Below are 21098 nucleotides of genomic sequence, written 5' to 3'. Positions count from 1 at the left end.
TATGCCTGGCAGTCTGTAGTGAATGTCCTCACTAGACCCTTTAAAATAAAGAATCTTGAGGCATATGAGTGATATTCAACTTAAGAATATGACAAATGCACTTATGAAACATGTCTCTATGAATCCAGGGCACACTTTCTCATTTTTGGTTTTACAGCTGGTGAAGAAGACTAAGAGTGAAGGTAGTATTGTTCACAGCATTGAACTGGCAGAGATGAAGTGGATCATGATGCTGCAAGCAGATAAGACTTCTGGGCTCAATGGTACTGTGTCGTTAAGACCTGCATTACGTTCACATTAGCTGTTTCATTTATATATTCCTCACATTATCTGATTAGATAGTTTTTATTGAATAGAATGTGGGTTTCTATTTAAAGTGTTGCCTTTTAGCTTGTGATTTTATACCTGAAGAAGAGCTTATTGCTTGAAAGTGCTTAACTGTTTTATATTATTTATTAAATGTTTTGTGTTTTAGAATGGATTTGGCCAAGTTAGTTGGACCACTCCTTTTTCTTGGTTTTGTGTATTTTTGTTCAGGACTGACTTTTTACTGCAGTTTTTGTATTTTTCTTATTGTTTATTGGTGTTATACTGCTGCAGCACTTGGCCGAACAATCCAGCACACTCTAATGTGTCGAAACGTTCTGGTCATATTTTTAATGTGGAAGGTAATCCTCTATTAAGATTGGATTTTTCTGAAGCAAAAGAAAGTGTTCAGGATGTGCCCTTACACATTAAAACTTTCTCCACAAAGATGAAAGAGATGGAGAATAGTCTTTTTTTAAACTCAACAGGCTACAATGACAATGTTTGAACCTGAAGACCTGTTTACACTACAGGGTAATTCCTAGAGGGCTTAGGGTTCTGCATATGCCTACTTATGGAAGAACCTATCCTGAATTAATGAGGAGATGGCAAGCATTGAACATTGAGATACGTTTTAATTATATTAGACTTTTAATTGGCTTTTTTTAAGCCATTTGAAAATGAGTTGATTACAATGGTTGAAACACTACAGAAAGAATTCAGCGAAGAATTTGGAGCAACATATTTTCAGTCTAGACTTCATGGCCTATATTATACCATCTCAGTGTTTGAATATAGGCTGCAGGAACAAAAAAGGAAGAAACCTGAATGTATTAATAGTGAATGTAAGAAGGGTGACATTTTCACTTGGCCACGGGCTGTGCATATGAAGCCAGTTATTTCTGAAGCAGCAACTACTGGAGGAGTTGCTGAGGCTCCTGGTGAGGTGGGAGCTGTTAAGACCACTACAGGACCTGTGCTTATTGACAAAGTTGCCATTTCTGCTGTTCATCCACATCTGGGAACCAGACGTAAAGAGTCTGTTTCCACTGAGGCTCATACATCTACCTCGTTTTTTTCTGGAGCTACCTGTTCCGGTGAAGGAGACGTGGAGACAAGGAAAAGGCCATTCGATGAGCAGGGGATGGAAGAGGTGGAAGGCATCTCTGGTTTGGAATTCCACCACCAGAATGAAGAGCATAAGGAAGTAAGCAGCAATTCTCTAGTGTTTAACCCTTCATCTGTTCCTTTAAGTAAGCACCAGATTTCTGTTTTGAATAAGGGACTGACTTTTATTCCCGAAAAGTGGTCTGAGATCAGTGATGTTATAGTTGATCTCAAGTTGTTTGCCAGGAGAGCATTGCTAAGAACTATTTTTCTGAATACTGATACACATACTAGCAATATTTTAAGGAGACCCAGTACATGTGTTCTGTTCTACACCCCCATCTAGAGACTTTTCTGCATGCTTGTGAGAATGACATTTTTAAAAAATTTATGGGTGAATGTTCACATGCTTTTTTATTATGACTCATGATGAGAAATAAGCATTAAAAGAACTGTGGATGAATCCAGATTTGTATATCCGGTCAGCGGATAAAGGTGGTACAGTTGCTGTGATGGACAAAGAAGCGTACTTTGATGCCATGAGATGCATGCTTAGTGACACAAGCACCTATTTGTTGGTATCCAGAATAGATGTAGACAAAATGATTAGGCATGTGCATGCATTTCGTTATGATTTTCTTATGTCTGGACTTCTTACTCAAGAACATTATGACTATTTGCTGGTAAGAGATCCTGTCGTTCCTGTAATACATGGTTTCCCAAGATCCATAAGAGTTAGATGGATCTCCCAATGTGATCCATAATGTGTGGATGTGGATGGGTGCCTGAATCTTTATCTATTTTTGTGGAAAAAGCTATAAGACCTGTGGTTGAAACTGTCCCCTGCATCCTTAGAGACACTGAGCATTTTTTATGCACCCTTTAACAGCGTGTTGGTGAACTGGGCAATATTGCAGGTTACTACATGGTAACTTTGGATGTTTGCACATTGTTTACTTCAATACCCAGTGAAGGTGGTGTTGATATGATCTGACTATATCTCATGGACAAGACTGACCTTGGCAACAATCGGATTGCTTTGAAATGTTTTTCATAGACTTTATTCTTCAGAATATTTTTTGTTTAATAATGTTTTTTTTTTCTGCAGAAGATATGAGTATCTATGGGCACCCCATGTGTGAACAGTTATGCTAACCTGGTTATGGCTAACTGGAAGAAAGGCTATATATTGCACAACAATGCATTTTCTTGGTTCATTCAGTACTATAAATGTTTTTGTTGATGACATCTTCCTGTTATGGAATGGTATATTGGAAGGACTAAATGAGTTTATTGAGTACTTGAATGATGGTACCTCCTTTCTCAGGTTTACTTTCACACAGTCACACATTAGCATAGATTTTTTGGATGTTCACCTGACCATTAACAAGAATGATAGACTTGATACTGAACTGTATAAGAAAGAGAGTTGGAGGAACAGCCTGTTGCATCAGTCCAGTATGCACCCTATTCATGTATACCACAACGTCCTTAAAGGTCAGTTCCTGAGAACCTCTAGGCTACATATGGATGAGGCCAAATTTCAAACTGCCTCTGAGGACTTGAAAAGTAATTTTATTAGCTGATGGTATTGACACTGAGACTTACAGAGACTAATGAATGAGGGGTTGGCACTCAGGTATATGGATGGGACCCCTTTTTTCAGAAGGAGAGATGGAAAGAGATCATATGATGTGAGATGGAATGTCACTAGTAACAACAATGTACGTGTGACTTTGAACTTCTCTAGCAACATCAGTAGGATGTGTGATATTGTTCAAAGAACTGGTCAATTCTTCAGATGGATGAGTGCATTAGAGAAACAGTAGGTAACAAACCTAGTTTCTGATTCAAGAATGCTATGTCTCTGAAAAGACAGTTATGCTATGGTCCTAGTTTGGGCAATGATAACAGTCTTTTTAGATCTAAGACGGTTGTGAATTTCTCTTGTCATTTATGTAAAGCATGTATTTATATTTCGAGTGCCAACATTTTTCAGCACCCTTTGACTGGTTTCACTTTTAGCCCCAGGCTGTATGCCAATTGTAGAAGTTGTGATTTGGTGTACCTGGCAGTCTGTAATGAATGTCTTTACTTCTATGTGGGGAAACTAGCAGACCCTTTAAAGAAAGAATTTTGAAGCATATGAGTGATATTCGACTTAAGAATATGACAAATGTGCTTAAGAAACATGTCTCTATGAATCCAGGGCACACTTTCTCATTTTTGGTTTTACAGCCAGTGAAGAAGACTAAGAGGGGATGTAATATTATTCATAGCACTGAACTGGCAGAGATGAAGTGGATCATTATGCTGCAAGCGGATAAGACTCCTGGGCTTAAAGGGGCTGTGTCTGCATTACTTTCATGTCAACTGTTTCATTGATATATTCCTTGCATTTTCTGATTGGATATGTTTTATTGAATGCAATGTGTGTTTCTATTTAAAGTGTTGCCTTTTAGCTTTTGATTTTAGATCTGAAGAAGAACTTAATGCTTGAAAGTGCTTATCTGTTTTATCTTATCTATTAAACATTTTGTGTGTTTTAAACTGGATTTGGCTATGTTAGTTGGACCACTCTTTTTTCTTGGTTTTATTTTTTATTTGGACAGAGAGCAAAATATTATTTGAAGAATTCATTGTCCAGATTAATGAGAATATATCCTGGTTCAATTATGAAGTGAGCAGTTTAGATACTAACGTACACTTTTCGGATATGTTGCTCACTTTGGATATTAAACAAAACGGATTTGTCATTAGCATCTATAGAAAAGACTGTTTTATCAACAATCACTAGCATTACAGTAGATTTCAACCGATCCTTATGAAAAGAAACATTTTCAAAGGACAAGTTATTTATCTTAGTCACATTATTAGTGATGACTTGATGTTTCAGATGAAGTACAGGCAATTAGGAATATGTTTCATTGTAGAGGTTACCCGGTCAAAATGCTAAACATGATTACTGATGAAGTTATTAGTAACGTGAAAGATAAATTTCCACCCATTCTTGTTTCTGACTTTTTACTTAAGGTTACCAAGTGTGTTGGCACTGACAAATGTTTGACTTTTCCTATTCCTATGAGTATAGAAGATTACAAAATCAAGGAAATATTAGAAGGAATTTGGAAGGTCATACTAGGTAATCAAGATGTCAGTAAAATAGTGGGTAAAAAACTTCAGTTTATTTACAAGAGAAATAAGCATTTGAAGTTTATTGGAACATTCCAATATAAGAAAATAATTATTTAATAGTAGTTCTGCTGGAACTTTCCCTTGCCAAAATTGCAGGTACTATAGGTATACTGACACCAGTAGTACTCACTATTTTGAACACGTTAATTACACCTTGGTGGCAATGAATAAATTCAGTTGCAGGAGTGAAGGTTTAGTATACCTTGCCTGTTGTGGAAGCTGCAACAGTTTCAACATAGGCAAAACTGAGCAGAATTTAAATACACGAATCAAAGAGCATTTGCAGTCTATAAAAAGAAAGATGCTAACAATGCATTGTACAGACACAGTACTGGTTGCCTTTCGCAAATATTCCTTTTCAGTAATCAAGAAAGTAGATCAATCTCGGTTTGTTGATTGTTACAACAGCTACTTAGAATTCTTGGAATTAAAATGGCAAGTGTGTTTACATGCAAATAAGGTACCTGGTATTAATGAGGCTATGTCTGTAAAAAGTTTATTAAAGTACAAGATTTTTTAAGATAATTATTTTTAATTGTGTTTGACATTAGCAAGTACTGAATATATATGTGTTTATGACTTTAAACTGTTCATATTTATTAAGTTTTAATTGATGTGCTAAGATTATTGAGTGGGAAATGTGATGTCACACTTTGAATCTGCATTTAAATGTTGACCGTTGTATTGTGTAAATTTTCTGAAGAAGTTCCAGTTATGTAATGGAATGCAAGCGTTAAAAACTACTAAGTCTCGTAGTTATTTATAATTATATTTTACACTCTGAAGGTTGTTGCTGGATTTGTTGCATTTGCACTCAGATGGCGCTTCAGCAATGTTTTAACATTTATTGTCAGTACCCTTTCTTCCTGTTCTTAAGATTGGAGTAGTACTATAATTCTGAACTCATTTTCAGAGGGAGGGGTATAGCCCTCTGCAAATAAGTTAATGCATAAAGCATGTAATGGTGATAAGAAAGATTATCCCAGTAGCTTATATACAGATGGTATGAGTCCATCAGCACCACAGGCATTTCCAGACAAAAGGGTCCTGATTGCTGTTGAAATAGCCGATACAGGGTTACCTAAGCATGCAGCATCTACAGTTAGAGTGACACAAGGAATCTGGGCGGTGTTCCTTCGTTAGTACCGTAAACTCATTATCTTTGTAGAGTATTGTATAGAACTTGAAAGGCTTTATTAAACTCTCTGGAAGAATGAAAACACTACCTCTGTGTTACAGTAATGTTAAAATGTTACTTTGCTTGTGTCTTGCGAAACCTATAAACTAAAATCTTCCCAGTTTATTTTTCAAAGCTCAGGCATACAGAATGTTTGTTCTAAGGTATAAACTTTCCTTGTTGTGTAAGGTGCATGATCAAGCTAATTTAACTTTCCTGTAGCTCCTTAGTGTACATGCATGCTTATAGCACATCTGTAATACTAAAAGCAGATTTTCCCGCATTCATTTTCTGATTTCCTGATAAGATAATTTATATTACTTATCAACATGTCCTTAGGTGACATGCAGATATTCTTCAAGTTTTAGTCTAAGAAACATCTCAAACTCCTCACAAATGTAAGATCTATCATCACTATCCTCCAACACAAATGCATTCGCTGAGTCCCTATCCCATTGCTCAGTACCCTGCAGCCAGTTTAACTGTAATTTCCCTAAATCAAGCTTGGAGAGGACACTAAAAGAAATGCTTGTCTGTGCTACAGATTATGCCACATAGGGAAGCTATAAAACATTAAAAATTAACCAACAGTCAAGACAGCTAACAGATCCTTATGGTAAAATAGGGTAAAATACTACAAATGGGGAATTCAAAGTTTTGCTATCTGTATACCAAGCTTGTGCAAATCAAATTAAGGTATGAAAATCTCTTTGACTGTATATATGCCGCTGTATAGAAATTGTCTGTCATTCATGGATTATGTGTTGTCATATAAAGACATGGAGCTCTGATTGTATATATGGCTCTGTACAGAAATTTTTTTGTCATTTGTTGCATTTGTACTGTTATGTTATGGAACTTTTCTCCCTGGGCCTCTGCTGTAAATGGACCTTGTTCCAGTCAGACTTTCCTGGTAAACAAATGTAAAATAAAATAAATAAAATAAAATGTATGTATAACCAAGGTCAGTGACATTCAAGATCCTCCAAGGATCACAAAGGTCCAGTAACTTAATGCAGTTATGCAGTACTCCCTGTGACTTCCAATGTTTTTCCATATGAAAAGAAAATTGATTCAATATTTCTTACAGGACTGCATTAAAATAACCAGTCTCAAATACTGGGAAATTAATAGGAATGAACTCCTTGAGTGCTTCAAAAAAGGATGATGTGAAAGCAAGATAGTCACAGTTTTGGCCCTATGCTATTTTTAAAACTAATTTGCTGCAGGGGTACAGACTAGTATCAGTACTCATCTGCCCTTGATCATCTTTACTGGTAGATAAGATACCCCAGCCTCACTAATAATGGTGTTTATCCTTCTTTTGGATGATACAGCTAATTTCATCTGGTAGGATGTAGAAAACCATTCAAACATCTGGTGTGTCTTTTCATAACCATAACTCCTGTTTCAGTGCATACAACTATTGCTGAATTGTACTTCATTTCACTTTAGAATAAAGGCCACCTCTAATTTCAATTGGATTCGCTGAAAGATAACACTAACTCTTGGAAACCTTAAGTAACGTGAGCAATAAACTGAAGAAGTGAGCAATGCAGGAGGATAAATGAAGACAATAAATGACAAATTGTGTACTATAGACAGATAACATTTAGAATGTTGACACCTAACAATCTTAAACTAACTAAATGTACTCTCTCCTAGAGTGGATCATATTCTGAAATAAGCTACATCCTGCTATTATCAGATGCCATGGCCTCCCCAGGACAACAATGGATATCAAATAATATGCACCATGAATTGTCACTCAAGCATTATTAGCATTTATCTAGGGTCCCTGGGCTTACAAGCATTCTTTTATTGCTTCCCTACCTTGGCATCATTGAAAAGGTGATGAAGTTGTTTAACCTTGACAGTAATATAATTCTTGGAGGTAGCATAAGTGTCTTTAGTTACAGATAATTCCCACTGAGGTATTTCTTCCATATCCTGAGGATCATCTTGGGACAGTAGCTCATATTTGTTCTCTATGGGTACACTGAAGAGCTATTTCACATCCTTTATAGGTGGACACAGAAGACATTCATCTTCATTGCAATATCTACTTGCTCTGCACCTTAAGTCATAGGAGTCAAATCCAAGTCATAATAGCCAAATCCTATAAATTCATTTGCACTGCTGAAAAATTTTCAGATTCCATGGCAAATTTCTCACATAGTAATGGGGAAGCAGTAGTAACCGCTACAGTAAATTTATGCTGCTTACACTGTGGAAACCACTGTGTTCAGTAAGGACTCAAGCTGCAGATTTCTTTGTAAAACGTAATAGGCAGCCACTTGGGAGATAAAGTAAAAAATCTTCTTCATGTAACTTAATCTGTAGAACAGTAAGGAACTCCAAAGATGTAGGAGTTGGATTTTCGAAACAAAAACTATCGACACTCCTTTATAACTTCAGCTAAGTAATCCTGATACAGATGGACCTTCCAGTCCAGTACCAAAAAGTCCCTCCCCCATTTTGCAGCATCCAGTAATGCCACTTTATCTTTAAAGCTTAGGAACTTATATATAATGGGTCTACCTGATGGATTTTTGTCTAGGTTTTCTTAGGGTTCATTGAGCATGTTTTACAATTATTGGGCCCAGGGGGCTTTAGACCTTCTGGAAAGGAAACTTGTCAGAGACATAATATGTGGTTAGCCTCCATGCCCTGTTTCCAACCAGTTAAGCATACATCATTACTTGTTTTGGTAATTTTTTTGGTCATCTACCTTCTTGCATTTAATTTATATAGCATGATCTTGTACTCCACCCTGCAGATTCTGAATGTTATTGCCTTGTAGAGAAACTACCAATTCTAGAAATATCAGATGTCATTGCCTGGATATGTAATGAATTTTTTCAGCTCTGAGGTATCATGTAAAACCTTGATAATCAATATGAGTAATTTATCTAGCTTACTTTCCATGCCACCATGGAGGTTGTTTAACTCCCGCCATATAAGTCATCAACCATTGTGAGACTTCTTTAGCAAAAAAAGGATTTCAGGCAGCAAATCAGCAGAAATATAGATCAGTAGGTGTACATCTTTAGAAAAAGAACTATGCTGTTCTCTGAAGTGAGTAAATAAATAGCAGTTTTATTATATGTTACAATATAATGAAGAGTGGTCCTGGGATCAGTGCAGGTACACAGCCCATCAAAAATATAATGTGAAATTTCTAAGACGTTAATACTTTGTATAAGCCCAATATTCAATGCATGACAATCTAATAAGTCAGTATGTATTTTATTTGTTTGCATTAAGCAAGGAGTAATTTCCGGTCCAGTAAAATAATTGGCTGTGGCATGCAGTCACCGGTATCTCAACTGATGTGTGCTGTACAAAAGTTTAGAAAGTACACATTGCCAAAATGCATAATGTGTACACTTCTTTATTTATGTGTCACATTTATTTACTGGGAAAGTGCATATTGGAAAAGTCATTTGTTATAGAATGCTCATGAAGAAACCTCAAAAATACAAGTTATTTAGCAGGACAACATAGCAAGATAATATAGCTAGGAATTTCAAACATATTTATTTGCATGTAGAATAGTATAATATTTGTTTACATGCAAAGATAGTAGTCATTATTTTATAATATAGAGGTAAGTGCATTTGAGACAGTAATCTATAAGAGGGACCATGTTACCGGCTTGTTCAGGATCTGTACATTTATTTACACATGTCACAAAAGTATGCATGTATTAACAGATAGATGGATAAATAGATTATTTACACACCGAACAGCTACACTTAAATTTGATTCATATACTCAATAACCATAATGGACAGTATATGTTGTGATATCATTACTGCTTGTAGACATTCAATTGTTATATGAATGCATTTATATTAAAACCCTTTCTGGGTTATAGAAGCACTTAATAATGTTGTGAAGATGTCTGGGTGTTTTGAGAAAAGCAGATTTAATTTTCTGATGTGGTGTAAGGTCAGGGTTACTTTGTAGCTAGATGGGTGTTCATTGGAAGCTTTAACTGTAGGTGTGACTAGATTTTCCTAATAGTAGCTGGGAGAGAGTTGTAGTTTTTTGCAATGTATACTATGTACACAGAGTCCCATTATGATCACTAAATTTCAATGCAAGTTCTGGAATAGAGAATGTAATTGTCTTTGTTGAGAGTATCATTAAATGGAATCTTGTTGATTAAATGGAATCATGGTGAGCCACTGAAATGGAATCATGTTGATCCACTGAAGGAAATTTCTGTTGGCATGCTTATGCGAATTCCACAGCTACACAGCAGTGGGTTGAAGAGCATATTCCTCTGATACTGAATTCAGATTTCTGTGAATTTAATTTGCTTTGCAGCCCTGGCACTCTTTACAAGCATGCTTGAACATCAGACAGTCTCCACCATTACAGTAAGTGTCTGGTAAAAGCAGTTTTCTGATTTATAGATGGTATTGTGGAGCCTTTTGAACTGTGAGTATGATAGCAAATGGGTCAGACCTAACAAGTTAAGGCATTTTAGAGTTAGACAACTGTGAGTTTTATTGGGGTAGCTAGATATGAATTTTACAGTTTTGTTAAAGTTTTGTTCAAGTTTACCTAGGTGGCAAAAGGATAAATTAATGGAAATTGCAAAGTGATTAAGGAGGCTTGGAAGCAGAAAAGTGAGGAACTTGGTAGCTCGAGAATGGTTTGCAAAGCAATTTGAATTTGTAAAGTAGTCTTAATTTATGATTTTTTTTAATCTATGGGCTAGATGTGTTGAAGACAGGTCTGATTATTACTTTGAGTAGATTAGTTTGGGGCACTTGCTTAGTTTTTATTTTACTGGTTGATAGCATATAAAGTAATTATTGCTGGGATGTAGGAGTAAGTAACATATGTTTAGTTGTATCAGGAATAAGGAGAATGATTATTTTGTCCTGTTCTCTGTTTTTGAAAAGAACTTCTATAGGTTGGTATGGAGCCTTCTGATTGTTTGAACTCAGATTCTTAAAGTTAAATTAGTTGCACTTTGGATTATATTGCTGGCTATGTGACAGGATGCATTTTGTATATAAAGCTATTTCAAAGCAGTCACTTATCTTAGTATTGAGAACTGGGGAATGTCTAATATTACTGGTTATGAGGCTGAGGTTGAGGTAACTTGGGCACTAGTGCATTTCTTTGTTGATGAACCCTATCCTTGTTCCTTTGTAGTATTATAGAATGAGAGACTGCATCTAATGCTTTATATAGAAATATTGATGCAGTTGCAAGCATTTCATTCTAACTTCTTGTTTTTTCAAATATTCCCATTAGGTCTGTGCCAACCCACCTTTCTATGGTTCAAAAGCTACCTATCCAATAAGTATTAGTCAGTAAAATGGCACCCCACCCTCTCTCCATACTTTGCAGTCACCACCAGTGTACCACAAGGCTCTATCCTTTGTTCCCTCCTCTTTTAATATTCTCACACCAACACCCTATACACATCCGCACAACAAGCCTTCCTACTACAGCATGAAGATGACTCTATATCCATTTGCAAATCTGAGAATATGGCACACCTCCAAAAAATTACTCAGGAAGTTTTAACAACAACTGAAACATGGCTTTGTAACTCACAACTCATGCTCAAACCTAAAAAAATAAACTGCTACTTTTTTCCCCAAAACCCTCTCTCATGAAAAAAAAAACATTTTAATTCCTCTCTCTTGATGATATAACCACTGAAGTCACTTCTCATAGCAAATTATTAGGGATGAAAGTGAATGATAATGTTAAATTTGACCTGCATATAAAAATTGCATAAGAAGAACTCATCAAAAACTTTGGATGCTTTATAGAGCCAAAAACTTTCTCACCGACGCAACTAAAGCTACACTTGCCTCTACGTATCTCTTCTGCACTCGTGTTTATGGTGCTTCCATCCTTACTAACACTGAGGGATCACAAAAATCAAACACTGAACAGTGCTATAACAAAGTTGCTAAATTTGCACCAAATACCCCTTTCAAAACCCACCACTGTATAGCATGAAAAAATCTAGAGTGATTAAAACTGCCACATGAACTAATATATACACAGTGCCTTACTGCCTATAAAATTATCCAGCATCCATCTGCTTGTACAGCACCAAATACCATTCTACACAGCTATGCACCCAGTTGGTCATTATGATCCAATGACCAAAAACGCATGTCTGTCCACAAACCTATCAAATCTACTGGGTATTGCCTGTACTTGCACCATGTTGCTAAGGCCTGGAACTCCTTATCTCTATCCATCAGGTCAAGGCACTTCCATCCTTCAAAACCATTCTGAAAGACTTTCTAGCCAAAAGGTGGTTCTGTTCTTGCTCAGCACCAGGATAAACTACATCCCTAAATGTGAACAAATATCTATTCATACCTTACATCTCCTTACTCTCTCTTCTTAACTCCGTTCCTTACTTCTATAAATTTATTTCCACTGGCTTTCTGTCTAAATATACCATAAGCCTGCTTTTCTCTCACTTTGTATTGAAATTCCTGTTTATATTCTACTAACTTGCCTTTAATTTCTCTATAAGCTGGCTAAAATTTCTTTAATGATTAAATCAATGTTATGTAACTTGCATCTATTCTTAATCAATGTTTTTGTATTATATCTAATTTGGTATAATTTTTTTAAACTGTATTTGTTTTTTACTTTAATTTTAAAGACTGTACATTTTTTTAAATGCTTTGCAACACTTCAGAGGTTTTCTCCCCGGTCCTCTGTTGAAAATGAGTACTTACTCAGTCAGACTTTCTTGGTAATTGAATGTCAATAAATAAACAAACAAACAGATTTCCTTTTTAATGCACATAACTTATAAAGCTGAATAAAATTGCTTCAGTGCTATGGTGTAGTCAAAAATTAGGCCCCCTAAATCATTCCAGGTATTCTCACTATGGGAAATATACAATTATCAGCCATGGGATGGGTAAGGCCAATCTAACACTAAACAGGCTTAAAATGACCTCAAAGACAGCTAGTCATTACTTACTTAGACATACAGATAGTGTAACATTGTTTCTAGTGTTTGGAAACTATGGACTCTTGTATGTAGGCATTAATGAAAATAGATATAGGGTATTTAGTGGCTTCTGACATGATGCAAACTCTTAGGATAATCAATTGAGCGTCTAGGGAGATAGCTATAATTTTTCTGAATAATTTTATAATAGCGCTTACATTTATTGTGAGAGAAAAGTTATTTGTAGTGTTACGTGTGCTAGTAGTTCTGGCCGGTGCAGTTTTTTGTGGGAGTTGGCTATGTTGATATAATGGAAATTACAAAGCATGAGGGAGATGGCTATGTTAAAACTATTGAAATCCCATTAATATGCAGTGGTACAAGTGGTTTTATTTGGCAGTGGGTAAAGTTGGGATTTTATTGCTAGATAGTAGGTTATTCACTGCTGATCAAAAATGGTTGTGTCATTTGCTATTTGGATGTTTTAGGTTAACATAAAAATCTTCTTGGCATTTGCAAGGAAATTTTTAGTTTGGCTGTGCAATTGCCATTACTGATGTAAGTTTCATGGTGTTTTCTCTTAATGCCATTATGTTTCCATGCATTGTCTTTTGAATGTTTAATTTGTTTTGTTTCTGATATGAGCCATGGTGCAGATGTTTGCACCTTTTTTTTCTTTATAAAAAGGGCTATGGAGTTTAGTATACTAACAAAGATTTTGTTAAAGTTCACTACTGTTTCATCTAGTGGTAAGGTTGTTTATATTTCTTAATTCATATATCTGAGGATAGATATAAAGTGTTCTTGTTGAAATTTGTTTTATTTCTAACAAAGAATAATTCCTATATGAGTAACTTTATAGGGGGTTGTTGTTAAAATCCAGTATAAATCACTTTATTTACTAGTGGTTTTGTTTTATTTTGGTTGTTTACATGCATTCTGTTAATCCAAGCAGATTAATGGGGAGGAGTTCATTTTATTTAAAACAATTAGTGTTAAGATTTCCTAGCTTATTATCTGTAGATAAATGTTCGTATTTAGCCATGACAGTATGAAAAAATACATCAAATATGAATGTGTGAGATTAAAGTTAACACAACAATCCAAGAACAGTTCCATTAGCTATAATAACATGAATAAATATTCAAAATGTCACAAACTAAAACCTTTTCACTATCACGTCTGAAATTAAAATGATTACAACTCTTTTTACAATAGCCACTTTGTACCACCCAAATCCCAGGCAAATATATACAATGATTCTTTTTGGCAACACACAAACTGTATGCATTACATACAGACCACAACAAATTGAGAAAACAAAACATTCAGGCCTAAATCTCAACAGGAGGCCTATATAGTAATCAATATATTCATGTTAAGTTCAGGTAATATAGCTCAACCAAAGTGTTTTTATTACATCCATCAAATTCATTAGTAGCATTTGGATTTTTAGAGGACAGTGTAATCATTGCATTCTTTTGCTGAAAAATAAATATATTAAGAATACAAATTAAAGTCTAAATGCTCAGAAATTCAAGATTGTCTAAATGTTTTTTGCTTGTACATTGACTGAAAATGCACAAAACACACTAGTGGGTATGGTATACTTCCTCAAAATGCATCAGTGACCTGTTTGCAGAAACTGTACAAAAAAAAAAGAAAAGAAAACGCTTAGCATCACTGGGAAAAGTGCTGAATTATCTCTCAATACCCATAAGCAATTATACCTAATTAAAGAATTTATTACCGTCAGAGGTCACAAACTTAGAGGCAAGTGAATGATTTTTGGCAAAAAGGTTTATTGATGCCATAGGGCTTGATGCATTTCTTATGGGATATAAACTTCTCACAAACTCAATAAAGACAGGAAGAGTACCCACATAGCATATAACTCTATTGCAAACATGTATCCTAACCATAACCCTAATTCAAATCTTACTCTAACCATACCACTACATTTAGTTCTAACCTTAACCATAAACATAAAACACTGACATGAACTGTATCTCAATATGGAAACCAGAGTCCTAATCCTAGCAGCCTGCAACACAATTCTACATTTAAAGGAATTGAATTGTTTGAATATTCTAGCACTGATATTCCTCCAAAAGGCATTTTATTCAGTGCAGCAGTAAGACCACTTGATCACTTCTTATCTATTGATTAGTCACGTAAGTTAACTAGACATAAGTGTGTTTTCCAGGGATGACCCATAGGACTACTATTTCTTCAAGTGAAATATGACCACACAGATTCGGACCATATCACTTTCAGAAAAATCATATGTGGAAAAGTAACATATTACATTCGGAGCATTTATTAACACCATCCTTGAAAAAAATAAATACAAAAAGTAGGTGAGTAAACCATTAGCATCATCAGTAATAAAGAAGAAAGGTGGAATCTCAAGTGAAACACATCTGTCCAACAGCTAACAATACTGAAGTAAACACTTTCAGCAGCTATATAGTTATAAAACCATTAACTACTTAACGAAGCAATCACTCCAGAGAAACATATTTGATGCATGTCATACTAAAATGATTTCTGTTTATAGTTGTGTCAGAGTGAATTCATGACAGATTTTGAAACCTGCATTATGTTCTGCTCCTTTTCTTTGCTAGCCATTACTGTGCACTGTTAATCTCTTTTCTGAGATCCAATGTTGGCAGTGCTTAGGTGGTTGACAGGCTTTTGTTGGGTATAAAGATTGACCCTGGGATTCATGAAGCCCTGCACAATGTGCAGGAATAGTGCAGGAGCTGCTGCATGCAATATGTCCACCGAGCGATTCAGCAAAGGGCTTTCGGGATGTGCACGAGCACTCCTACACTATTCCTGCATGGACACCACTGCCTTATGCTAATTACCTAATTTTCTGGTGAAAACCATCCAAATGAAGTGAATTAGTGATTCAGCAAGCAGGCAAGTGTTTATGCAGGAATAGTGTAACCTGCAGAAATTTATTCAGTTACTAGCTGAATACATTTCTGCAAATAAGAAAACGGAGGCATGACACCCTCAAAGAAAGCATGTATTCCATTTATTAGGCATGCCAATGGCCAAATATATGGCCATTGGCATAAAAATTAGTTTATTTTGTTTAACAATAGTTTATTTTGTTTAAAATAAAACTTTTTGGGGGGCCGATCTTGGCTGTTTAAGCATAGGGCAGTGGGATTGTGCCGAAAATAAAAAAAAAAAAAGGGGGAAAAATAAATTTTGAGAGAAATCTGCATTTTGCCATTATAGTCAAAGGCATGGAGAATGAAAACAATATCAGACAATATCAGAGCGTAGTGGTTGCTAAGGGAAAAGGCTCAGTGTAAGTGTAGTAACTCAGGAGTAAGGCAGTGGTGTATGCAAATGAGGAGATTTATACTGAATCACAAATTTCTTCTAAGTGTCAGACTGCACATAACCGTGTAAGTGCTCTAACACCACAGTGCAGACAGGAGGAGCAGCCAACATGAAAAGGGGGTGTGTCATGCTTGCTGTAAGCACATTGGAGCTCAGTTGCCCATGCTTGCCCTTAGCTAACCACAGCTAAGAAAGAGGGTGTGTCTCAGGCTGTCTTGTCTTATTCCATGAAATGCAGAGCGTGTTCGTGTTCAGGGAGGGCCAGTTCTGCTTAAAAGTGTTTACTTTAGCTAAATGGTTGTGTGTGGCATGCACTGGGCCTAAAACAAACAAAAAAAAAAACACACATGCAATAGCAGAACTGATTATATTTGAGCACCAGGAATGTGCAGCATGCATCAAGGCTTAAACAGGGAGGAAATGGGAAGGGAAAACTGCAGAAAGAAGGCAATCAAGGAGAATAAGCATAGCTGGCAGGTGGAATGTATCAGAATCAGCCAATTACACAGGCAGCAGCCCAGCACACTACTATAAACTATGCAAACACCTTTCAGTCTGGTTTTTCCCACAGACTCTACACCACTGGTGTACACATTCGGGGGAATTTTAAACTGACAAGTCTAACAAAACATATTAGGGGCTGCTGTTGCTCTAATCTATCAGTATGTGCGAGATACTGAGGGTGGTGAGGAGGAAAATGCTGACAACCAACTCAGACTGAGGAGGAGGAGAACAGTGTTCAGACCCAGGGTAACCTACCAGGGGCTACATGATCAGGAGATAGTAGAGAAATACAGGGTGGACAGGGACATACTTCAGCAACTTGTTGAGCTGTGCCACCCTCACCTCAGAGCAGAACCAAAAGAGGAGAACCCATCCCAGTGGGTACCAAGGTATGTGTAGCCTTAAGAATACTAGCTACAGGTGCTTTCCAAAGACCAACTTAGGGATATCATGAGGGTCTCACAGGCATCTGCATCCAGGATACTCCACCAGTTCCTGGATGCCATGTGACAACATGCCGCTGAGCACATTTACTTCCCCAACACCTGTGAGGAGAGGAACAGCAATATGCATCTCTTTCACCATGTAGAAGAATACTTGGAGGTACTGGCTGCCATAGACTCCACAAACATCCACATCAAAGCACCACCTGGTGACCAGAGTAGGGTCTACCTAAACTTCAAGGAGTTCCACTCCATCAACTGCCAGGTCATGTGTGATGCCCAGGGCATTATCCTGAACGTGTCTGCTGGCAGCCCTGGAAGCTATCATGACTCCCACATCTGGCATTCATAACAGCTGTACTGGGCATTTGCCAATGGGGACATCCCATATGGCCAGCTGATGGGGGATTCGGGCTATGCAATGGAGCCATGGCTGATGACACCCATCAGAAATGCACACACACCCACAAAAGAACGCCATAATGAGGCACACACACAAACCAGGATCATTATAGAGCATGTGCTTGGGATGCTCAAGTCACAGTTCTGTTGCCTTGACATATCCGTTGGAGCCTTACAGTACTCTCCAGCCACATGTGCACACATGTCCATAGTATGTGTCATGCTACACAATATGATCCTGTGGAAACAGCTGCAGCAAGAACAAAATGGGGAAGGGCCACACAGCACCCCACCATTGCCAAGGTCTCCACAGGCACAGAGAGACTCGGAAGAGGAATATCCTAAGCCTGCCCCTGTAGGCAGATGAAGGCGTGCCTGTTATGCCCTGGCCTTGGCAAAGAGGCAACACATAGCACATACACTGACACTGTAGGGCCCCAGGGACTGATCTCTTTCTCTGACTCGTACACACAGTAAAATGGATGCCAAACATCACACCACTTATACCTTACCATGTATAGGCAGTGTATTGTGTGCATCCGACATAGTCAGCCCTCAACCACCATCCTCACAACAGCCTCAGGCACAAGGAGAGCCAGTCTCCTTAACAAAATAAATGAATGGAGTGGAATTTTCTGATAGCGTATCTATGGTATTGATCAAGCATGCAAGGGAATGGGGTGGCTAACTGGGATAGCAGCAGAAAACTGAAAGATCTGTGGGCAGTAGGAAGTGTATCTCCAGTACTGGCCTACCCACACCATGCAGTACTACCGTAGTTGATAAATACCACTGCAGTATATGTGGTGAGCCAAATAACTGGGGGGGGTGGTCATAGGTCACATGCATGGATGTCAAAGTGTGGGTGCCATACCCACCACCAGCCTAACCCAGCAGATCAGCTGTAGTAAACCATACAGAAATGTCTGGCAAAGGCCCCCACATGGCGACATCCATGAAATCCCTACCTACAAATATTTACACAGTGATATCACAGCAGGTCAGCCAGTGGCAGTATGCCTCTAAAAGGTAAGAAGTCTGAAACTACAAATGTTTATGTCAGAACAATCTGACCTGTGGTTGATACTGTTATGCCTGTAGTCTGACTGAAAGGCCACATCACTATACTAAATGGGACCAAAATGTTCAGCAAATATCAGCACAGTCTCTGCTAATGTGTATTGTGTACAGATGTGTCACACCCCCCAATAGTCTCATAGAAAGAAAAGCCTTAAGCAGCATCCAGCCATCAACTAGAGTGATGACTCAACACAAACAGAAAGCAATTATCAGTAACACCCACAGTCAACTTACTGGTGCCATCCCAGGGTTGTCCACTGCTGGTAGCATGAGAACATATCAGAATGCACTGCCTTGCTACAGATGCCCTGCATCTGTCACACCTGGCTTACAGGCCTGTGGCAAATGCTCATGCCTCACCCACAGTGCCCTGTTAGGCAGTGTCATGGGCTCCATAACAGCAACATAACACAGTCTAAAAAGGCAAAGAAAGGCCATGCTACTAACTGCTAGGAGAAACTTTGTCAATGTCAGAAAGCCAGAAATCTGGCCAAAGCCATGAAGAATGGTGTGAAAAAGGTCCAAAGAGAAGGACACCATTGAAATACTGCTCTAATAATGTAATAAAGTTGAAGGAATGATTGTGGTAGCATGGAATGTCTGATGGGTATGAAGTCAGAAACTGCAATGTGAAATGTCAGTAATATCTGACTTCAACCCTGAGTGACTTACAAAACACTTTTCCTTGAAAACCACACTCGTTTGCATAACCAAAAGGATATATGTCATGAATGTGGACATTCTGTGATACTCTGCACAGTCAACAGGTAGGGCTAGGAGTCTAAACATGGAAATGCACTCATTGCAGGCAGTCCTAACCCTGTTAGATGGTGACATGTCCGCACCCACAGAACCCTGGCCCACAGCCATGGGGAGTAATGCACCCTTCACTGATCACTCATCTTATGCAACATCCTGATCCCAAAATGTGGCCAGCCAAGCAAAATGAGGTGGGCCATACATATTTGTCAGACAAACATACACCTCCATGGTGGTCAAACAGTCTGACACACACAAGACCCTCCAAGTGCAGTCAACCTTTGAGCAGACCCCTATGTAAAGCACTGGTAGCTATAGGCAAACATATCTGACCTAGGACCCCCCCATATCTTATCCCCTACAAATCCATCTGGAGCCTGCCTGTCACCCTGATCCTGTCTGACTTATATTATCCAAATGTGGACTGGAAATCAGACCAAACCAGAACAGAAATGCACAGATATTCCGCCATTGTAATATATTACCAAGATGCTGAACTGTTTCCACAGCTCCAGCAGTCAATTACTTGTAGGCATACCCCTCAGGCTGGATTGTGTGAGATTGCATAGCATTTGGCCCATAATATTGGTGTGTGCATCATCCACCCTGTATTCTTCTGGTAAATCATTGTGATGATCTGAGGAGATATGTCACAAGGTACTGAAACAATACATGACAGTGTCAAACAGCATACATGTCAGATGTCTGCTAAAACAAGCCTTGTAACCCTACTAACCCATACATTACTGAGAGAAATAGTCACAATCACCATATGGCCCACTGTCCCCCCATTTTGATAGGCTATCACCAGATATCTTGCACCAACAGGTTGAGAGGTATGGCTGTAGCACAAAATCAAACTGGACTGGAGTACAAAAATTCCTGGAATGGAGTCCCACATGTACTAGAGAAGGTCACACTGAGCATGCTCATACATTTAGAGAAATGTCAGTAGGATAGAAATGAACAGGCCTTCCCCACCCAGTGCACTTCCCATTGCCCTACATTAGCAGTTCTGAAGATGTCTGTCACCAGGACTCACCCCTATAAGCTCTGTGGCATGTGTGATATGTGTGCAACAATATAGTACAGGTAACTAGTTAGGTAGGAGTTCTAATCTCACTCATGGCAAATGCCGAAGTGTGTGTGTGTGTGTGTGTGTGTGTGTGTGTGTGTGTGTGTGTGTGTGTGTGTGTGTGTGTGTGTGTGTGTGTGTTTATAAGTTAAAGCTTTTGGGTCCATTCAAACCCAGTACACGTCCCATTTCCCTACTTTAGCAGTCCTGCAGATATCAGTCACCTTAAAAGTCCCTTTCATGAGGCCTCAGCTCCATAAACTCTATGGCACATGTGATAACTGTGTAGCACTAAAGTAGAAATAACTAGTAAGGTAGGAGTTCAAATCTCAGTCATGGTAAATGTCAAAGTAAATGTGTGTGTGTGTGTGTGTGTGTGTGTGTGTGTGTGTGTGTGTGTGTGTGTGTGTGTGTGTTTACAAGTTAAAGCTGTTGGGTCTATTAAAACCCAGTACACTTCCCCTTTCCCTGCTTTAGCAGTCCTGCAGATATCACTCACCTTAGAAGTCCCTGTTGTCAGGCCTTAGCTCCATAGCTCTGTGGTGTGTGTGATAACTGCGTAATATTATGGTGCAAATAACAGTTAGGTAGGGGTTCTAATCTCACATTTGGCAAGTGTGTGTGTGTGTGTGTGTGTGTGTGTGTGTGTGTGTGTGTGTGTGTGTGTCAAAGCATGTCTGTTTGTAGGGCAAAGTATTTTGATAACTTTAACACCCACTGCCCTACTTT

The sequence above is a fragment of the Protopterus annectens genome, chromosome 5.part0 (genome assembly GCF_019279795.1).
Source record: "Protopterus annectens isolate FY-2018-M chromosome 5.part0, PAN1.0, whole genome shotgun sequence".
Lineage (NCBI taxonomy): Eukaryota > Metazoa > Chordata > Ceratodontiformes > Protopteridae > Protopterus > Protopterus annectens.
The sequence above is the reverse complement of the archived record's forward strand: the minus strand, read 5'-3'. Positions refer to the sequence as shown.